General features: G+C 45.5%; 1 protein-coding gene across 1 annotated transcript in view; it reads right to left on the reverse strand.

The window, feature by feature from the left end:
- ARHGAP32 (Rho GTPase activating protein 32) overlaps nt 1-23295 on the reverse strand; it is a 298438-nt gene that overhangs the window by 213791 nt on the left and 61352 nt on the right. The window lies entirely within an intron of this gene.

The raw sequence follows: 23295 nt of genomic DNA on the forward strand, positions 1-23295 counted from the left end.
TTTAATGGCCAATGTCTGGGCACAGATCCACTGTAAGTTTATAGTGTGTTTTTTTGCTAAAATCTAGTTGGCTTCTGGAACAGAGATTTTTTTTCCCAATAAAAACATGTTAAATTGTGCAGAAACTCTGCAGAGATGTGTACATAAATACAAACTTCAGGTCACGGTTTTGTGATGGACTGACAGCGTCTGGAAAGACGCCTAAGGAATTTCTATAAAAAGCCTGAAAGCTGAATAGTTCTGAAGTCACAATTAAGAGGATTTAGGAATTAAGATGAGAAGTGGGCTGTACATTTTCTTGCCGATTATTAGCGAATGCTGCAGGATGGGATGCAACCTGTCAGCTAAATTATTCTAACTAGGTGACTTCCTACCAGCATAGTCTTCCATTACACCCAATCTTGCTGCACCAAATTCTTCTACAATGTAAATCAGCCATCACATGATCTGTCACTTTTAATATCGGCACACTTGCCTGTCCTGGAGTCCAGCGCCGTCCGCAGCAGAGGACGAGCGATCGCTCATCACTCTGCTGCCCCCCACCCACTTCCGGCCACAGTCTGCGGGCAGACTGCGGGCAGGACATCACCTATCGTCCCCGTCCCCCCCCCCGTTGTGCTCTGGGAACACTCAGCTCCCAGAGCACAGCGGGAGCCAATCAGCAGGCGCAGCGCAACTCGCGCATGCGCCATAGGGAATCGGGCAGTGAAGCTGGAGCGCTTCACTTCCTGGTTCCCTCACTGAGGATGGGGGGGGGGGCGCAGCAGAGTGACGAGCGATCGCTCGTCCTCTGCTGCGGACGGCGCTGGACTCCAGGACAGGCAAGTGTGCCGATATTAAAAGTCAGCAGCTGCAGTATTTGCAGCTGCTGACTTTTAATATTTTTTTTTTTTCAGCGGATATCCTCTTTATAAGAAAAGTTTTTATTTGTCTCCAGTAGGAGAAGCATAAAGACATACAACAAACAGTAAACAACAAAAAAAATAACACAATGCAGCTATACATTATAGACTATGCACAGTCAAGGATAGGGGCCTACACGGTTCAGTTGAGCACCTGACAGTTACATAGCATACTCATATCATTTCATCCTGGACAGTGGGCGGAAGCACACAGCATAGATCCATGGCGGGGCCCCAGGAGGGGCAATAGAGAGAAGGGAGGGACGAAAAGGGAGAGGCGGGGGCAGAGAGAGAGAGAGAAGGGGGAGCAGGAGGTCAGGCAGGGAAAGGAAGAGGCAGAGGGGCGGGGCGAGAAGGGATGGGAGAAAACCCAGAGGCAGACAACAGCAAGGAGTCACAATTTCAGTGGCAGGGTCATAGTTTCAATTTTTAGTCCAGGCGCCCCATATCTTCTCGAACTTCTTAGGACATTTACGGTTCATATACGTAAGCTTATATAGGGGCAGGGTGGCGTCTACAAGAGCTTTCCACTGGGAGACCGTTGGGGGCTCCGGCTGCTTCCACTTAAGCAGGATAGCCTTTCTAGCATAAAAGGAGGCATAGAATACAAACAGCCGCTTATGTGTGCTGGGTATGACATTATCGCAAATCCCAAGGAGCAGTATAATCGGGTTCAGGTCTATATGCAAATCTCCCACTGAATTGATGACATTCACCACATCCGACCAGAACTGCTGGATCACAGGACAGGCCCACACAACATGTAGGAAGGCGGATATCCTCTTTAAAGGAAAAAAAACATGGACCATGGGCTGGCAATGGGTAGATCGCAAACACGTTCGTGCTTTGCCAACCCTCTAATCCAGGGATCACTATATGGCGGACCACAATCCAGGTCACCATCGTGCTCATACCGCCACAGTCACGTCACTTAGGTTTCACCTGTGTGTATGTGTGTGATTGGGGGAGGGTGACGTGAATGGGGTAGAGGACATTGCTGGGGGGGGGGGCAGAGGACACTAGTCCTGAATTTTTCCTTATAGGCAGATGCAATTGAATAAAGCCCCAATAGCCTCACATTGCCGCCTCTCCTAATCTGAGCGCTGCTGTACAAGGCACTACAAAAAGGATAATGGTCAGCCAGTTGGGGTTCTAATGCTAGTTACTGTAGAAATACAATGAATAAATGTAATGAATACATAACTGGTTTCAAAGTGTAAGTTCAGCCACAACAGAGTTAGCAAGTTTTCACTGCTATCCAAGGCTCTGTTGCAGGACAAAGGAATTGGTTTCCCAGACCCCAGAACAATTTTTCTTTTCATATCTCGTTATTAATCTGCTCTGACAGCAGTACCATTTATAAAATGCAACCATCTGAAAGTATGGCAATTGCTGAACATGAAAAAACAAATCACAAGCTCCAGTAAATGTTTTCTACATAAAGGTCCAATTAGGATCTGAATTTAGCAGCAACAATTCAGTCAATGCAAGTGATGAAAAAGCAGAACGTTTTGTGATATTACACGTTTTCTTATGTGGGGACAACTGCTGCTCTGAAAAGCCATGTTGATTCAGCAGTGATTGTAATTGCAAGTTTATTTAATCCACTTCAGTCAGGAAAAGCACTTTAATATTGTCGTTTATACAGCGTCTGATTATGGTTCAGGGGCTTTTTATATGATTGCACGTTGTAGTAAGTGGATGAAATAGTGGAATGAGAGCAGGAGCCAGGTAATAAGCAGGACACAACCAGGAATCAGGTCAGCAGGGAGAGAGAACAGAAAACGGACCCAGTCACAATAGAGAATACCATACCGGTATACGGGTCACTAATGGCTCGTTTCCACTGAGCAGATCGGTATGCTATTTTGGGTGATTCCATTATGAAAGTGCGCCATAAAACCGAACCGTACCGCACCATTCTGGGTCCTGCTTCAGATGTGGGGCCATAGAAAATGGAACGGTTTGGTTAGGGCGAAGCTACAATACATTCCACTGATTGGTGGACACGCTAGGCATTTTTTCTAAATTCTGTATGGCCCCCGACGGTCCGACTTGCAGTGGAAATGCTCACCAGAATAGACCGGACCATTCTAAGCGTTCCAAACTGTACCGACCCAAACCGTTCCGCTCAGTGGAAACGAGGCTACAGTCACCTGTGATAAAACCAAGTGGGGGGACTGAGGGTCTGTACCATGTAGTAAAGGGGTTAGAAAATAATTGCACCATGGGACTGAGGTACTACAACAAGAATAGGAAGGGCAACAGGAGGACTAAACTATGGGGAAAATGTGGTTGCAAAGTGACTGTTCCATGAAGGAGAGGGATGAGCGAGGAACTGATCAGCCCATCCCCACATGTCAAGGTCCTAGGTGTAGTCCTGGACTCTGAACTGTCCTTTAAACCTCACGTTCAATCACTGTCCAAATCTTGCCGCCTCAACCTTCGCAACATCTCCAAAATACGCCCCTTTCTAACCAATGACGCCACAAAGCTCTTAATTCACTCCCTGGTCATCTCTCGCCTTGATTACTGCAATTCCCTTCTCATTGGCTTACCGCTGCATACTCTAACCCCCCTTCAATCCATCATGAATGCTGCGGCCAGACTTATCCACCTTACCAACCGCTCTGTCTCTGCTACTCCTCTCTGTCAATCCCTCCACTGGCTTCCGCTCACCCAAAGAATTAAATTCAAACTACTAACTACTACCTACAAAGCCATCCACAACTCTGCCCCCAGCTACATCACTGACCTAGTCTCTAAATACCAACCTAATCGTTCTCTTCGCTCTTCTCAAGACCTCCTACTCTCTAGCTCTCTCATCACCTGCTCCCATGCTCGTCTCCAGGACTTCTCCAGAGCCTCTCCAAGCCTATGGAACTCCTTACCCCAATCTATCCGCCTATCTCCTTCTCTACTAGCTTTTAGAGGATCCCTGAAAACCCTCCTCTTCAGAGAAGCCTATCCTACCCACACCTAACAACTGTATTTGCATTTGAGTCCATCTGATCATCCCCCACAGCTACTACCCTTTGTTCCACTTGACCCTCCCTTCTAGATTGTAAGCTCCAACGAGCAGGGCCCTCTGATCCCTCCTGTATTGAATTGTATTGTGACTGTACTGTCTTCCCTGATGTAAAGCGCTGCGCAAACTGTTGGCGCTATATAAATCCTGTATAATAATAATAATAATAATAATAATAGAGGAGAGGGACGACAGAGGGACTGTACCATAGAGGAGAGGTGGGAGAGAGGAACTGTACCCTAGAGGAGAGGGACGACAGAGGAACTGTACCATAGAGGAGAGGTGGGAGAGAGGAACTGTACCCTAGAGGAGAGGGACGACAGAGGAACTGTACCATAGAGGAGAGGTGGGAGAGAGGAACTGTACCCTAGAGGAGAGGGACGACAGAGGAACTGTACCATAGAGGAGAGGTGGGAGAGAGGAACTGTACCCTAGAGGAGAGGGATGACAGAGGAACTGTACCATAGAGGATAGGGATGACAGGAGGAACTGCACCAAGGAGGAAAGTGATGACAGAGGGACTGCACCAAGGAGGAAAGTGATGTCAGAGGGACTGCACCAAGGAGGAAAGTGATGACAGAGGGACTGCACCAAGGAGAAAAGTGATGACAGGAGGGACTGCACCAAGGAGGAAAGTGATGACAAAGGGACTGCACCAAGGAGGAATGTGATGACAGAGGGACTGCACCAAGGAGAAAAGTGATGACAGAGGGACTGTACCAAGGAGAAAAGTGATGACAAAGGGACTGCTCCAAGGAGGAAAGTGATGACAGAGGGACTGCACCAAGGAGAAAAGTGATGACAAAGGGACTGCTCAAAGGAGGAAAGTGATGACAGAGGGACTGCACCAAGGAGAAAAGTGATGACAGGAGGGACTGCACCAAGGAGGAAAGTGATGACAGGGGGACTGCACCAAGGAGGAAAGTGATGACAGGGGGACTGCACCAAGGAGGAACGTGATGACAGGGGGACTGCACCAAGGAGGAAAGTGATGACAGAGGGACTGCTCCAAGGAGGAAAGTGATGACAAAGGGACTGCACCAAGGAGGAAAGTGATGACAGAGGGACTGCACCAAGGAGGAAAGTGATGACAGAGGGACTGCACCAAGGAGGAGAGGAGTAATAGGGGGAGTGCGCTATAACACCAAACAAAAAGGATATACTACTGCAGTCCCTTGCCTTCTAGGCATCATGTAAGCAATCAGTGTTGTATCTACAATATAAAATATATAGGGAGACATATGTGCTGAACACTATCACGTCTGTGCCTCTCCCAGTCCATTACGCCCCTTCCCAGATGCCATATATATGAGATCTTGGTGATTGGCAGGCACCACCTGCTGGCATTTCCGCTAAGCACTGTGTGTCATCACTGCCAGTTTATACACCCTCCTACATTGCTGCCTTCAACAGACATTTGTGGAATTTTTTCACAAATCTGTCAAGACTTCTTCATCTTCTAATCCATTCACCAGCACTGCATACAATTACTCTTCTATAGTGTAACGCACCTGTGACAATCATTATGGGAGACACAGATAAAGGAATAGACCCCAATGACACTTCACATAAACACCTTTCTAGGTTGCTACAGAAAATCTCATTACGGTTTCTTCATATACACGGGCCAGTTCACGTCATAGAAACGCACTCCGGAATGCGTTCTAGATGCTTTTCTGCATGCGCAATTTAGATAAGTTCCAGTGCATATACCCCCCACCCCCCTCTTTTTTTCTTAGGGCCAGTTCACACCACATGCAGTCCAGTGCATTTTTTTTCTGAATTAAAAACGCATAGAAAGTAGCTTATATGGTTTTTAATGGCATAGTTCACACCAAATTTCGACCCCTGAAACATACCGACCGAAAACGTGCCGATAATGGAGCCGGAAAAGGGGCCGAAAAAGGGGTGTGGCCGTCCCGCTGGGTGCCGCACATGTATCATCGCCCCTATCAGTCTACCCTTCCTCCTGCTGTTTTCAGGAGTGTCATGAGATGCAGCTTCCCCAGTGCCGCTGCGTGTCAGAGAACTCAATCGCCGTGCAGTCACTGTATCAATATCCCACCTCTTAGACCATGAGGCTGCATGACAGGCACAGGCAGGCTGCTGCATCTGATGGACACAGGCACTAGTGAGGCTGCATGAAGGGCACAGGCAGGCTGCTGCATCTGACTGGTAGGCTGCATCGGACAGGCACTGGTGAAGCTGCATTTGATGGACACTGGTGAGGCTGCATTGATCTCTTGTAACATTTCTGTAGTCTCTGACCATTACTGACCCAATTCCTGCACCTTCACACCTCAGATCAGCTCCAATTGCTGCACCTTCACACCTCTGATCAGCCCCAATTGCTGAACCTTCACACCTCTGATCAGCCCCAATTGTTGCACCTTCACACCTCTGATCAGCCCCAATTGCTGCACCTTCACACCTCTGATCAGCCCCAATTGCTGCACCTCCACACCTCTGATCAGCCCCAATTGCTGCACCTTCACACCTCTGATCAGCCCCAATTGCTGCACCTTCACACCTCGGATCAGCCCCAATTCCTGCACCTTCACACCTTAGATCAGCCCCAATTCCTGCATTCTCCCACCTCAGATCAGCCACATTTCATGCACCTTCACACCCCAGATTAGCCCCAATTCATGTACCTTCACACCTCTGATCAGCCCCAATTGCTGCACCTTCACACCTCTGATCAGCCCCAATTGCTTCACCTTCACACCTCCGATCAGCCCCAATTCCTGCACCTTCACACCTCAGATCAGTCCCAATTCCAGCTTTCTCCCACCTCAGATCAGCCCCAATTCCTGCATTCTCCCACCTCAGATCAGCCACATTTCATGCACCTTCACACCTCAGATTAGCCCCATTTTATGCACCTTCACACCTCTGATCAGCCCCAATTCACCTCATCTGTTCCACCACTGTAACCCCCTAAACATCTTCCCCACCACTGTAACACCCCTACACATCTGCCCCACATCTGTACCCCCCCTGCTAATCTGCCCCACCACTGTAAGCCCCCTGCACATCTGCCCCACCACTGTAACTCCTTGCACATCTGCCCCACCACTGTAACCCCGTTTTTCTGTCCCACCACTAACCCCCCGACTCATCTGTCCCACCAATGTTCCCCCTTTCTCATCTGCCCCGCCACTGTACCTCCCTGCACATCTACTCCACTGCCTTACTCCCATGCTCTTCTGTCTCACAGATGAACCATCTTCTCATCTGTCCTAACATTGTAACCCCCTTTCTTATCTGCCCCACCACTGTAACCTTCCTGCACATCTGCTCCACCACTGTATCCTACCATTGTAACCCGCTTTCTCACCTGTTCCACCAATGTACCTCCTGTCGCATCTCTGTTCCCCCTGCTCTCCTGCCCCACCACTATAACCCCTTGCTCATCTGTCCCACCAATACACCCACTTTCACATCTGTCCCATTGCTGAGTGGTGCAAGGAAGCAGAGATGAGACACATCTACCTGTCCTGGCACACTCCTGCTGATCCACCTCTCACATCTAGCCCCTGTGCTTGTATGTGATTTATGTGATGTCACATACAAACATCTGAAATGGATGCACAATGATGAGCTCAGGTCAGGGGCATTTTCTGAAAGCTGTGGGCCTATGTGCAGGATCATAAGTTGGGCTCCTGTAGCTAAGGAAAAGTGTGGCGCGATGCACTCAACAAAAGTTGGGTGCGATTTTAATTTCGCTGAATACTGGCTGTGGCTTAAAGGGACACAGAGTGCAGGGGTTCCGTAGTAAGTGATGCAAAGGTTCAGGAATAAATTTCAACAAAGTTCCTTGAAAGTTCAACAGTAATTCCACAAACTGTCACCTGATTGGTAGTGGCATCCGAGTCATCTTCCTCCAGATGGTCAATGACATTCCTCCTCCTCCTCCAAACAGTGACCGACCACGTTTTTCTTTGAAGCAGAGTCCCGCCTAAACAAAAAAAAATTAAAAGTCATCAGCTACAAATACTGCAGCTGCTGACTTTTAAAATAAGGACACTTACCTGTCCAGGGCGCCCGCAATGTCCTCACCCAAAACCGACCCGTCACTCAGCTCCAGTTGGAGGCGCCAGCTAGTAGGGGGAATTAGGAATTTAAGCCTTACAGCTTCACAGCCTAGTTCCCTAATGCGCGAGTCGGGCTGCATGTTCTGAGTGGTCCCTGCTGTCTTCTGGGACCGTGTGTCTCCCAGAAGACAGCAGGGGGACGGAGGAGGGGACAGACATGGCGTAGATTGCCGCGGATACTGCAGCGATCTTTTGCCAGAAGTGGTAGCAAATACCTATATTAGACAGGTATCTGCTCTCACCCCCCCCCCCCCCCCCCCCCGAAAGGTGCCAAATGTGACAACGGCGGGAGGGAGGGAGGAACCGGATCAGCCAAAGTTCTATATTTGGGTGGAACGCCGCTTTAAAAGGTTAGTCCACCCAAAACTGATCTTAAAATGGGAAGAGATCTCTGTGGTTTAGGTTTGCAGTCTGTACACCCACTGTGCCCATTATGAAGACATTTTGTCTGATGTTATTAACTTTATCTGTATAATCACAGTACATAAATATCAAGTTACTGATTTCATGCACTCCGAGATATGATCTACAGGAGGACAGCCTGTCTACACAGGAGGTGAAGTCACTAGTATATTGCACATAGGGTAAAGTTAGTTATGTTTCCCAAAACACACATCACATTCTAGCAGTGGTGGCGGGTGGTATATGTATTGGGGGGGCAATGCACCCACTACACATGGCTCGCTTCATAGCATGCATGTCAATGAGATTTGAACTCCAGTACACATGGCCCACTCCCCAGTATCCAGGTTACCAAAAAGATCTGTAATCCAGTACACACCTCATTAGACAGGGTTGATATTACCAGTGAGATCTGCACTCCGGTACACACACCTTACTCCTCAGTATATATCACAGGTGGAACCTGCACTCCAGCGCACACACACCTCACTCAGCGCACACACCTCACTCAGCGCACACACCTCACTCTGCAGTACATATGTCAAAAGTGGGATCTCGAATACTGTATATACACCTTACTCCCCCATTATTCATGTCACCAGTGAGATCTGCATCGCCACTACACACGCCTCATTTCCCACTGTCCAAATACCTGTGAAATCTGCAGCCCAGAACACCTCTCATTCTCCAGTATTCATAATCAACAGTGATCTCTCCAAGCGATACAAAAGGCTGAAGGTTTTTTAGCTTCATGCATTCTACGCATGAAGCTAAAAAAAAACTTCAGTATGCAGCCCTCCTCTTAGTCCCCCTAGTAGTTATCTGATCCTGATCGCTATCCAATGATGTACATGAGAGCAGCTGCTCTTCCTCCTCATTGGTTTAGAGACCGCTATTGGCTTCTGCTGCTGTCAATCACAGCCAGTGAGAAGAGAGCAGGGGGCAGGGCTGAGCCTTGCTCTGTGTGTTCTGTGGACATAGAGCAGGGCTCAGGAGTGAGCATGCACGAGTGCCTCCCACCAGAGAAGAGGAGGATCGGGACCGATGTATGCAAAACTATCCTCGCAGTATTGACGTCTTATCCCTTGCCATTACCTGCAATACCTCATCTCTCTGTATTTATTCACAATCATGTGCCTCTCGGTTGCATGACTGCATTTTTCTGATTACACACAGTGCCTCATACCTTTCTATTGTACTCCTTATCTCATAACTCCTAGGTTATGCAGGCAGAGTTCTCTAGGGTGACATTAAAAAAGCAGTTTTACCTACCTTATTCCCTTGCTCCCCTGGCAGTCGGCACTCATCTCTATTCAAAGTACCAGGATGTGGGCGTGCCCTCGGCGGGGGCCAGATGCACAGAAAGAAGGAGTCTATCGGGCCGATGGGTAAGGTAAGTTTAAAGTCCTTTAAATGTTCCCCATGACAAAAATTACCATTTCTTTCAATTTTTACAGTTCCCCTGGAGTTCATCTTTAACAACAGCACACAACTAGCAAATGTAATCTAATGTGTAAATGATACAATGGCAGATATGGTAGAGTATATGAAAAGCACACGTCTTGGTCACATTATCAGCTGTTCACATGACATGATGTGTTCCTGTGTCACTCCTTGAAGAATCAGCACACAGTGAGCTCTGGATCTGGGAAAAGCCTAATAACTTGTGACAGGGAAGTGCCGAGTTGCTAAGATGATGAATGCAGAAGAGAAAAGCGGGGATGGCGAACATGCCTTTTGTTTCAGAAGAGATAACAATAATCGTGCCTTGGAAACAAATCAGGATTGGAGTTGCAAAAACATTGCAAGGAGACAGATGGGAGTATTTCCTCAGAAGTTGGAAGGGATCGCGGGCTGTGAATAATCCAAAGCGGAGATTCGCAAACTTTTTTTTCCGTTAAATAATGTCCTTGCATGCTTAATGCCTAACCTCACCTAATTTATGCATCATCAGTGAAAACTAAATCTAAAATAAGAGACAGCTTAAAATGATTACTCATTGCATTGCATTTTCAGACATAAAATTACACAGCCTCTCAAATTCAGACAAGAGAAGCCAGCCTCGCACATCCAGACAAGAGAGAGTCCAGCCTCGCACACCCAGACAAGAGAGTCCAGCCTCGCACACCCAGACAAGAGAGTCCAGCCTCGCACACCCAGACAAGAGAGTCCAGCCTCGCACACCCAGACAAGAGAGTCCAGCCTCGCACACCCAGACAAGAGAGTGCAGCCTCGCACACCCAGACAAGAGAGTGCAGCCTCGCACACCCAGACAAGAGAGTGCAGCCTCGCACACCCAGACAAGAGAGTGCAGCCTCGCACACCCAGACAAGAGAGTGCAGCCTCGCACATCCAGACAAGAGAGTCCAGCCTCGCACATCCAGACAAGAGAGTCCAGCCTCGCACACCCAGACAAGAGAGTCCAGCCTCGCACACCCAGACAAGAGAGTCCAGCCTCGCACACCCAGACAAGAGAGTCCAGCCTCGCACACCCAGACAAGAGAGTCCAGCCTCGCACACCCAGACAAGAGAGTCCAGCCTCGCACATCCAGACAAGAGAGTCCAGCCTCAGACATTCTTACAAAGAGGACCAGCCTGAGACAGATGGGAGTACATGGGAGGTCAGTCTCATGCATCCAGACATGGGAGGTCAGTCTCATGCATCCAGACATGGGAGGTCAGTCTCATGCATCCAGACATGGGAGGTCAGTCTCATGCATCCAGACATGGGAGGTCAGTCTCATGCATCCAGACATGGGAGGTCAGTCTCATGCATCCAGACATGGGAGGTCAGTCTCATGCATCCAGACATGGGAGGTCAGTCTCATGCATTCAGACAAGGGATGTCTGCCTCACACATCCAGACTGAGGAGGGCAACCTCTTGCAAGTCCAGACTAGGAAAGCCAGCCTCTTACAAATCCAGAGAAGAGAATTCAACCTCACACTTATAGACAAGCAAGGCCAACCTCAGCTAGCCAGACATGGGAGACCAGCCTTACACACTGAGGAACGTTTGTCTAGAGTTCTGTAAGCACATCCAGGGTTTTGTGCACAACATTTTATATGCAAAAAACACTTTATTCACCAATAAGGATCGAATAGATCCACCACAACCTTTAGAGGTATATTGAGTGAGTGAGTGAAAAACTTATATAGCGCAACACATGCTAACCGATTCGCCTCTGGACGCTTAGTATCCATTCCCGAAGTAAACTTTTTGCCCTCAGAAGAGATGGGTTTTGATCTTTCTTCTGAAGGCCAAGTGGTTCACCTCCAATGGGATGCTGGTTGGTAGAGCGTTCCACAGTCTAGGTCCTTGGACTGCGAATCTTCGTTCTCCTATCTGGCTTTGGGTATCTGGAGTAGATATTGTGTTAAGAAACTCAGCGCATGAAAAAATAAGTCAATTTACAATTTTCACAGCACACAGACTAATCATATCTGTGGTGCCCTATAATTTTGGTGTATTGAAGTGCACTGCCGATGTGTGTTGGGGTGCAATTGACAAAAAATAGCAATGCACCACAACAAACATACAGTACATTGCCATAACACATATTATGATACACATTATATTGTGCGTTGTGGAATGAACAAGCCCTAAACTCAATGCAAAAAAAAGTGCACATTGAAGTGCACAGCATTTGTGGGTTTTAACATTTAACTATTTCTACCACAATGTATTTTGTACTAGATTTTTAGATTTGAATAGATCATTTAAAGATAGTTTAGCAACCAAGAATTCCCTCTGACTGCGTCAGTTATAGCTTGATATGCAGTATATCTATGTTACCGATCCTTACCCAAACACTAAAAGCAGAACTCAGCCAAAATTAACAAAAAAATAGCCCATTAAAACAGAAAAACAACGGACCCAACCATACTTACCCAATGAGGACGGCATATGTTTCATATTTCCGTGAGGCTCCCCCTGCCTTCCCATTTCCTTTTCCCCCTATTTTGCCATCTCCTTTATATTTCCCCCCTCCAAATACAGTATCTGTTATTTGCACACCTGTTGACTTTCCATACAGACCCTGAGGTTATGCATTATTAACCTCTCATTGTTCTATGTTTTCTAGTTTGGATGTTGAATGACTGTTCCTATTCAGCAGGCCTGCGCCTCTGGCTCATGTCAACTATGCTTTGCACATGCTCTGTATTTGTTACTTTGAAAAACAATAAATACCGAAGGAAAACAACAAACCCAGCCTTTTACTGCAATATTCACCTTCAATGGAGAGATTTCCCCGATTCCTTTCCGGTTTGTCACTAGGATGTCCCCAATCTGATGGTCAGCATCATTCAGAGCACTTCCCCCAACTAGGCAATGAAATGAGAAGCAGCACAGTGATGACCTTATCTCTTTGTCAGTCTGCCTTCTTAAAGCGCTTATATACTCCGCTTGGACATTTTTACCTACAGGCAAGCCTATAATAAAAGGCTTACCTGTAGGTAAAATGAAATCTCCTAAACGGTGTATTTTCACCCTGCATGCAGCTGCTGAAGTCAGTTGTCGGTCTGGCGAAGGCCCGGCGTATCGTGCCGGAATGGAGGACTCCCGGACACTCACAGCGCCGAAGTCCCCGAAGGAACGGCGAGGCAACATGTCAGCCCCTTCAGCGCTGACTGGGTTGGGCTGCAGGAGCTTCGTTCTACGGTAAGTATCTCATAACATGCTAGTATGTGATGCATACTAGCACATTATGCCATTGTTTTGCATGGTTTTTTATTTTTTCTTAAGCGGTTTACTACCCCTTTAATGAGTGTCCTTTTAGGTGCCTTATATACTCGAGTATAAGCAGAGTTTTTCAGCACATTTTCTTGTGCCGAAAATGTCCCCCTCGGCCTATACTCGAGTCACCTTTTTGCGCCTGATCTCCCAGACTTTGGGGACCTGGTAACGGCCGTAGGTCCTCTGGACCCCAAACTTGGCACACATGTAGCCCCACTCTTCCTCTACAAGTGTGCATAGTTTCTTGTCCGGGGGACCTACGATTTTTCAAAGCCGGGCACCCCTTCTATAGACTCCCATGTTAAATGGTAATTTCTCTGGTGATTTTAAGGACCTGGTACCGGCCAGTCGTAGGTCCCCTGGACATGTAGCCCCATTTCCCCCTTTTACAAGGGTGCCAAGTTCGTTGTCTGGGAGACCTATGGCTGGGGAGCAACGATTTTTCAAAGCCGGGCACCCCTTCTATAGACTCCCATGTTAAACGTCAGTCACAGCGAGGCATGCACATGGACACAGTGAGGCAAGGTGAGGCACGGTGAGTCATGCAGATAGACACCCTAGGCTTATACTCAAGTCAATAAGTTTTCCCATTTTTTTGTGGTAAAATTAGGTGCCTCGGCTTATATTCGGATCGGCTTATACTCGAGAATATACGGCATATTTGCCTAGAGTCTGCTTTACCAGTATAATGATTTGCAGACTCAGAGCTTCAGCATGAAAACGGACAGTCCCAGAATCTACATTTCACATTTGTTCATCACTCTGAACAAAGTCTATTACCATCTAATCAATAGCACCATTCAGAAAACAGAGAGCGATGCTCAAAGCACCAGCTTAAACCCATCCGGTGGCTCTCACTGGCTGACGGGTGTCGGTGTTCTGTCAAATTAGCTAATTTGTCAGAAACTCCAACCACGTCACTTCCGGTTTCTTTAAACCATCAATAATTGGAGATTTTGACGAATTGCTGTTTGGACACAACACCAGCAACCGAATACACTCCGGTACAGGAAGATTTAGCGGTTTTGACAGCACAGCGGCTAACAAGGCCAAAGTTGTCGCCGCCTCAGAGGCCACCATTTTGTTGACTATTATCAGAGCAGAGAAATAATCTCTGCTCATAATGTCGCGCAACGGACTCTATTCGGTTGTCGGCGTTGTGTCCAAACAGCAGTTCGTCAAAGTCTCCAATTACTGATGGTTTAAAGAAACCAGAAATGAAGTAGTTGAAATTTTGACGAGATGGCCATTTTGACAGAACACCGGCATCCAGGAAGCTCATTCCGGCTTGCTGTAGGATACCCGGAGAAAAGGATAGGGCACCACAGTCCAAAACAGCCCGATCTGAGTAAAGGAGCGGCTTCAGCCCGTTTCTTTCCCGGCCACGCCTCTCTGATGCATTTCCCCCTCCCACAGGACTTAATCGTATATTGCAGACTAAAGTGATTGTAAAGTCTGTTTTTTTTTCTATAAAAATAACAAACATGTTATACTTACCTACGCTGTTGTAGTGGATTTGCACAGAACAGCCCAGATCCTCCTCTTCTCGGGTCCCTCTTCTGTGATCCTGGCCCCTCCCTCCTGTTCAGTTCCCCCACAGCAAGCTATGGGGGTACCCAAACCAAGTCCATTCAGACACAGAGTCTTGACCTGGCCCTGCCCCCTCTTTCCCCTGATTGGCTAGCAGACTTTGACAGCAGCGGCAGACAATGTCGCCGATGCTGTGTCTTAACCAATCAGGAGGGAGAATCTTGGACCACTGAGACAGTCATGGACATCACTGGACAGAGAGGGACCTGAGGTAAGTGTTGGGGGGCTGCTGCACACAGAAGGCTTTTTATCTTAATGCAAAATTATAGTAAAAGGTGCATGTGCAAAGCAACCACAAGAGCTCCCTTCTAGGGATCTATAAGAAAGTTAGGCAATTTACCGGTCCATCACCACCACAAACTGAAAGATCACCTCTAGGTGGACTGAATCTTGCATTCAGGTATACAATAGAACATGGTCTTTTTTTTTTTACACGCTTTAGGCTCTGTTCACCTCTATTAGTGTATGCTTCCATACGTTTTACATGCAATTTAATGTGTCATGTGTTTTCTGTATAAGTCAATGAAATTTTTATTTCTGATGAGACATCATGAAGTTCTGTGTCTCGTGATGAGGAAGTATGGCTCATTTTACACCACTTTTTGCAGGTGCTGCATTACCTACCGCAGTCTTAAAATGGTTGTATACCTCAAACATGAAATATGAACAAAGCATATCTCTCTTTAGGATGTACTTGTCTCAATTTAGAGCACTGTGTGTCATTTATGTCTGCTGCTTTGCTCCTCTGCTATCAGTATGAATCACTTCTGACAGCATTTCCTGACACCAAGAGCAAAATGGTGACAGGGGAGGAGTCTCCAGCTGATTGACAGTCTCAGCTCTGTTCCTGTGTGAAGGGAGATACCGTATTTATCGGGGTATAGTGCGCTCTCGCGTATAGCGCGCACCCCTAAAGTTGCCCCAAATTCCTGTGGAAAAAAAGTTTTTGTACTAACAGTTTTGGTGTCTTGCGCGGCGTCCATCAGCGGCCTCGTCGGGTCCGGCGTCCGTCTGCGGCTTCGGGTGTCCTCTTCGTCGGATCCGGCGTCCTCGCGTCCTCCTCGCTCGTTTCCCGTGCCGAGTTTGAATACTGCACCGACATATACAGAGCGCAGTACACTCGTGTATCGTCGGGCAGGCTCGGCAACTCTCGCGCTGACGTCCTGTACGTCCAGGACGTCAGCGCGAGAGGACCCGAGACTGCCCGACAGTACACGAGTGTACTGCGCTCGGTATATGCCGGCGCAGTATTCAAACTCGGCGCGGGAAAGCGGGTATCGGCGTATACCGCGCACCCACGATTTTGCACTGATTTTCAGGGCAAAAAAGTGCGCCGTATACGCAGATAAATACGGTATGTCCCTTCCCTCCAAACAGCTCTCAGAGCTTTTCTCACTAAGCTCTGCAGAGTCCACTTTTATTCTGACAGCCAGGCAAGCTTTATAAATTCTGCACTTTGAATGGATGTACAGAACAGATACCTGCAGATAAACAGGTACAACTCGTGTAGCAGGATAAGTTTTATCTCTGTGTATCACCTGAGGCCAGTTACTTCACTGGGTATATGTAAGGGCTTGCAAACACTTTAACCAAGTAAAAGAGAAAGCTGCAAAGATTCAAGATTCATCCAGTGATCACAAGTCAAGGGCAGAGAGGGCAATTTTGGGTCATGGAGAAAAATAATTGTCATATATATGGATATCTGTGAAAAGGTGATATAATAGTTACAAAAATTATGTTTTGAAAGAAGCGTCCATGTGCTCACCCACAACCCATTGGAAATGCACAATACAGGTGTTTACAAGCACTTCCATAGACTAAAATAGGTCAGAAAATGCATGACCATGCATATAAAAAAGGGAATGCCTCATTTTTATCAATGCAATACACAGATGATTGTAACAGACTTATTGGTTTCAATGTATTTTTATTACATATGCATTTTGTGTGTTCCAAAGCAAACGTAAAAATGTAAAGGTGAGAAGCTGGACTGAATGAAAACAGTGCGAGATTACAAGTTGTAATTGCCCTTTAAAGCATTTGGATTAACAAAATTGGCTTTTACAAGCTAGAAGTAGCGGAACGGACATTCCGCTATCAGATGCCAGAACATAGGCAGTTGTGGGAGCTGCACAGCAATCTCTATATCTGAAAATGGATGAGAAAATCATGAAATGTAAGAAACATTTCTTGTTCCAGCCATGCATGCAGAGTGCCACATTACATGCTATGAAAGGATAATGCAATGTGAAAGTAAGAGCGTGAAATGTAAATGAATTAATGGCCTGTAGAAGGCAGTGGAGGGAGGTGCAGCAGCGAGACAGGGAGAGAGCGCCAAACAAATGAGGCAGAAAGGAAGAAATTGCAGGCCGGATTAGAACAGATACAAGCCAAGAACACTCCGATGGGACATGATCGGAGGAACAGCCTGTAAAGCGTTACACACAATGAGACGACCTGCTGCAGAAACAGCACCTGGATTCCAAACCCAGTCAAAGTGGCTATAAAACATTTCAATCAGCTAAAGCACAATGGTAGCCCAGAACTCAGTCCCCAAATACAATATTGGTTACCCGGAACCTAGTGCCTACAACAGTACAATAGTGATAGAACTCAGCCCTTACAACACAAAGTTAGCCCAGAACTCAACACAATAATGGTATACAATAGCCCAGAACTTGGCCCCCGCAACAGCACAAAAATGATGTTCAAAAACTCTACACAAGACTATAACGGTAGCTTGGAACACTTAGGCCCCGTACACACGAGAGGATCGATCCGCTGGAATTGATCCGCGGACCGGTTTCAGCGGATAGATCCCTTGGTGTGTACGATCCAGCGGATCTGTTTCCGCGGATTTTTGTCCCCGGGGATGGATTTCCAGCGGATCAAAATTTCTTGACATGCTAAGAAATCGATCCGCTGGAATCCAGTCCAACGGATTGATCCACTGGTCTGTACAGACTCACCGGATCAATCCGTCCGAATCCATCCCCCGCATGCGTCGTAATGATTCGACGCATGCATGGAATTCCTTATATGACAGCGTCGCGCACGTCGCCGCGTCATCATCGCGGCGACGGCGTGACACGTCACCGCGGACGGAATTCCGCAGGGATTTTGATCTCATGGTTAGTACAACCATGAGATCAAAATCCGCCAGAGGATTTATCCGCGGAAACGGTCCCCCGGACCGTTTCCGCGGATAAATCCTCTCGTGTGTACTAGGCCTAACAGGACAATAATGGTGGCCCAGAACTCAGCCCCCACAGCACAATAACCATAGCTTAGCACTCAGCCCCCACAGCACAATAACCATAGCTTAGCACTCAGCCCCCACAGCACAATAACAATAGCTTAGCGCTCAGCCCCCACAGCACAAAAGCAATAGCTCAAAACCCAGTCCTATACAATAGCACAATATTGGTAGCCCAGAACCTAGCCCTAACAGCCCAATAATAGTGGCCCAGAACTCCACTTTTATATCTCAATGATAGCCCAGAATTCAGCCCTTAGAGCACAAATACCCATATTCCAGAACTCAGCCTTTCGTACAACCCCAGTTCCAAAAAAGCTGAGATGCTGTGTAAAATAAACAAACAGTATGCAATGATTTGCAAATCTCATAAACCCATATTTTATTCACAATAGAAAACGGATCAAATGTTTAACATGAGAAAATTTACCATTTTAAGAATAAAAATAAGGCAAGTTTAAAATTGATGGCAGCAATTCGTTTAAAAAAAGATGGAAGAGGGCAACACAAAGATGGCAAATTAAGTAGTACCAACAAGGATGGCACTGCATTCAAAGCAGACATGATTATGTGATGGACATAACTACATGGGCTCAGAAATAATTCCAAAAATCACTATGTGAACACAGTTCGCTGTGCCACCCAAAAATGTAGGGTAAAACTCTATCATGCACAAAGAAAAAGCCATATCTGAACATGATCCAGAAATGCCACCATCTTCTTTATATCAGACAAAGCCGATATAAAATGGTCTGTTGCAAAGTGGAAAATGTTTCTGTGGTCAGACGAATCCAAATGTGACTTTTTTTGCCAAACATGGCACCGCGTCCTTCAGACTAAAGGAGGAGAGAGACCTTCCAGCTTGTTATCAGCGCTCAGATGGTATGAGGGTGCATTAGTGTGTGTATTGGATGAGCAGGTTGCACATCTGGAAAGGCACCAACACGGCTGAAAAATATATACAGGTTTTAGAGCAGCAAATGCTCCCACCCAGAGGAATTTTCCAGGGAAGGAAATGCTAAACAGCATCTAAGACAACAGAATGGTTTCGTAGTAGAAAAGTCTGGGTGCTTAACTGGACTGCCTGCAGTCTAGACCTTTAATCAACTTAATTTTTTGTGCGATCTGCGGTTTTTATTGTGACTGCGATATTGCGGCGGACACACCTGACACGTTTGGCACTATTTTGGGACCATTGTCATTTATACGGCGATCAGTGCTATAAAAATGCACCGATTACTGAATAAATGACACTGGCAGGAAAGGGGTTAAGTCTGTCCTAGGGAGTGATTCTAACTGTAAGGGTGCAGGGCTACAAGCGACACGACAGTGATCACTGCTCCCGATCACAGGGAGCAGTAGATCACTGTCCTGTCACTAGGCAGAACAGGGAAATGCCTTGTTTACAGGCATCTCCCTGTTCTGCCGCTCCGCGACACGTTCGCGGGACACCGGCGGACATAGAGTCCGCGGGTACCGCAGGCACGGTCACGGAGCTCCGGCAGGCCCGCAGCGCGCGCTAGGTGGCAGATTCAAAGCAACGTACAGGTTGCTTTGTCTGCCCGTGCCATTCTGCCGACGTATATGTAAAATTTGATACGTTTTCTATTGTGAATAAAATCTGGGTTTATGAAAATTGCAAATAACCGCATTCTGTTTTTATGTGGATTTTACACCGCCTCACAATTTTTTTGGAATTAGGGTTAAATATCAGTAGATGGTTATCTCCTCCTAAGTGTGGATTAGTAAATGACTCTTTTCTCCCATATGTGTACATCAATAGAGGATTCTTTTCTCCTATAGGTCTATATCAATAGAGGATTCTTTTCTCCTATAGGTGTATATCAATAGATGGAGCTCCCCTCCTACAAGTGTATATCAGTAAATGACTCTCCTATGTATGTTTATCAGTAGATGTCTCTTTTCTCCTATAAGTGTATATTAGTACATGGATCTTTCCTTCTAAAGTATATATGTATATCAATAGATGGCTCTTGTTTTATCCTGTACGAGTATATCAGTAGATGGATTTTTTTTTCCTATATGTGTATATACCCTCGTTCCAAGGTAAGAATTTCATAATGAGCTAGTAGGCTCTTTTTTCTTATATATGCGAATATCAGTAGATATCTCTTTACTCCTAATCATGTATACACTTAGAAGGCTCTTATATATGTACTGTATACAAGTTTTCTCCTATATCTGTATGCAAGTGGATGGACCTTTTCTCCTCTATGTGTATATCAGTAGATGGTTATTTTCTCCTATGTGTGTATATCATTAGATGGCTCATTTCTCCCATATGTGTGGTTCTTTTCTCCTATATATGTATATCAGTAGATGGTTCTTTTCTCCTATATATGTATATCAGTAGATGGTTCTTTTCTCTTATATACGTATATCAGTAGATGGTTCATTTCTTCTATATATGTATATCAGTAGATGGTTCTTTTCTTCTATATATGTATATCAGTAGATGGTTCTTTTCTCCTATATATGTAGATCAGTAGATGGTTATTTTCTTCTATATATGTATATCAGTAGATGGTTCTTTTCTCCTATATATGTAGATCAGTAGATGGTTCTTTTCTTCTATATATGTATATCAGTAGATGGTTCTTTTCTTCTATATACGTATATCAGTAGATGGTTCTTTTCTTCTATATATGTATATCAGTAGATGGTTTTTTCTTCTATATATGTATATCAGTAGATGCCTCTTTTATCGGATATCTGTGTATGTAAAAGTCTAACTATTCTATAGGAAGGAGAATAATCTGATTATCCAGCTTCTACAGACACAGCTATATTATCATGTTAAATGTGCAAAAAATGGTTACATTCAGTGCTCCATCTGTCCCAGGTATCAAACAAACAGGAGGCATACATACCAAGGTCAGAAACACTTGATATTTTGGAATTGGGTAGAATTACAAGTTAGACGGTATCAGGTGAAATCTGCCATCATCTTTATACAGTGTATTTTTATCCCTGTGCTCTTCCTGACCCCTACACATCACAACACAGTATCACAAAGAGCCTGAAAGAGATGTCTTAAGGTATCGCTGTGTAAGAACAGATCAAAAACATTATCAACTGTGCCTAAAATATGACAGAAAAGCTGAAAATGTCACTCATCAGAAAATAAATATCTGACCTTATGTAATCAGCCAGCACTGGCTAGCGGGAGGCGAAGGCTCCATACACACTGGGCTTAAAAAAACTTCTGTTCTCTTGGGAGTAAAAAAACACTCATATAGAGCATTTTTTCTACAAAGTCTACACAAGTTTAGAAGAGTTTTACATTTTTTTCTGCCAGTAAGTTCCAATCAGACGCGAACCAAGGTTTTTTTCCCTGCCTATAAACGTTGAGCTCAAAATATGCCTGTAAAACGTCCTAATGTGCATGGACACATAAGATAACATTGAGCTGCTTCCACAGGCAGAACACAAAACTCCTGTAGAGACAAGTTTTTTAAGCCAGTGTGCATGGAGCCTAAAAGGTGATTGTTGGAAGGAATTCCACAAATCCCATAAGGATTTGAACTTCCTGTTAAAAATATGGAATGAGCTCCAGAAATGTTCTTCTTGATATCAGTAAATGATTACAGAAGAGACCAATATGACCATACTAGAAACAAAAACATCATTAATATAATTTGTAGCATACCATAGTTATGGACACAAACAGAACAGTTATTTTCTTGGCCAAGTATGATTTGTAATGGGGCATGGTCAGTGAAGCAGTGCTTGCTGAGGCTCTTCCATATACTTACACTGATCGGGCTGGGTGAGCGGCGTCTCATACTGGAGGTATACTCCAGTTTTATTTACATTTACAAGAAATTACCTAGTTCAATCTGTTATGACTTTGTGCAATTGCCTAACATTACAATGCATTTTCCTTGAGTCGATTAGGAGGACCTGTACTGTGGAAGCTATGCACAAAAAGGACTAGTCACCAGCATTGCCTGTGGTCTCCCTGAGGATGATCTTTCCCTATTACACATTCTGCACTGTCTCTGTGTGTAAGTGGCCATCTTGGTAGAGGTAGAGCTTTACTTATTAGTGTCACAGCTGCCCTGTTGAGGACTATGATCTGGGGCCTGGTGGGATTAGTCATGAAGAAGCAGCAGGAGACGTGGAGGAAACACAGATCCACAGAATAATTGAAGCAGGGAGATTTTGCACTTCTAGTCCTCAGGTACAATTTATTTTCCAGCAAGGAGAACAAGTATCACAGGACTGAGATCACCAAATTTCACTTCAAATCTGGTGAGATTAGCAGTTAGTGGCAGCAGTGATTTAGATGATCTCACACTGCAGATATACAGCTTTGAGGCTACAGAACAGAAGGGCTAGGCATGGGAATCACACCGATATCAGGAGTGCCTATGCACTGGTAGTGTACTGGTATTTTCTTTTTAGAAGGAATTCAAGCCATAAAGGTTGTTTTTTCAGGGTACTGCTTAGGCCCAAATAATATTTCTATATGTACTAAATCTTAAGATTTTGAGTTTAGGTCCACTTTAAACTCGCATTGCTCCTGGAACTGCCAATTCAAGAGGTGTGTAATCCCTCAAGTAAAGTCCTTGGCTTTCCAGTACTTTGTGAATTAGCTGTCCATCCATAAAAATGAGGCGAGATGTTCCTTATTACTGCAAACTGTAAACTACCCACCTGCTAATTTTTCGGCAAGCACGCAAAAAAGGCCCCTATTAATTTACAGAACAGTACCAGGTAAGAAACTGCAAAAAAAAAAAAAAGTCTTTTAGAAAGCTTGCCAATTTATTTTGCTGACCTGGAGAAGATTTTTTTCCATTCATTAAAAACTGTAGCGTTACTTTAATTCTGCATGTATAAATTGGGTACAATCAATCATTCACTTGAGCCGCTGCAAGTCTTGGGAAATGTGAACTGAAGGAAGTCAGCAGTGCACCAAATATCAGAGATTATTTTACTAAAAGGGAGAGAAGAGAGGAGCATTTTTTTTTTTATCCTTGTGTAGAAAAACTTCAGCAGCCTTTGCGAAAGGCCAAATTGTCTGCGCTTTTTATTTGAGAGAAACAAAGCTTCCCAGGAGCTCTGTCCTACAAACGCTTCCTAACCTAAGCGGGCAGACACTGATCACAAACCGCTCGCCTCTGGAAGGATAAAAATATCCAATTAATTAAGATCAATCCTCCGGGAATGCTGGAATAAGAACACAAAGTCAGACAGCTTTTCTCTAATAGGTTTCAGTACATTTTATCCCAGATAAACCACGTATCTATTGATCAGATAT

This window comes from Rana temporaria, chromosome 10 (genome assembly GCF_905171775.1).
Source record: "Rana temporaria chromosome 10, aRanTem1.1, whole genome shotgun sequence".
NCBI classification, from domain to species: Eukaryota; Metazoa; Chordata; class Amphibia; order Anura; family Ranidae; genus Rana; species Rana temporaria.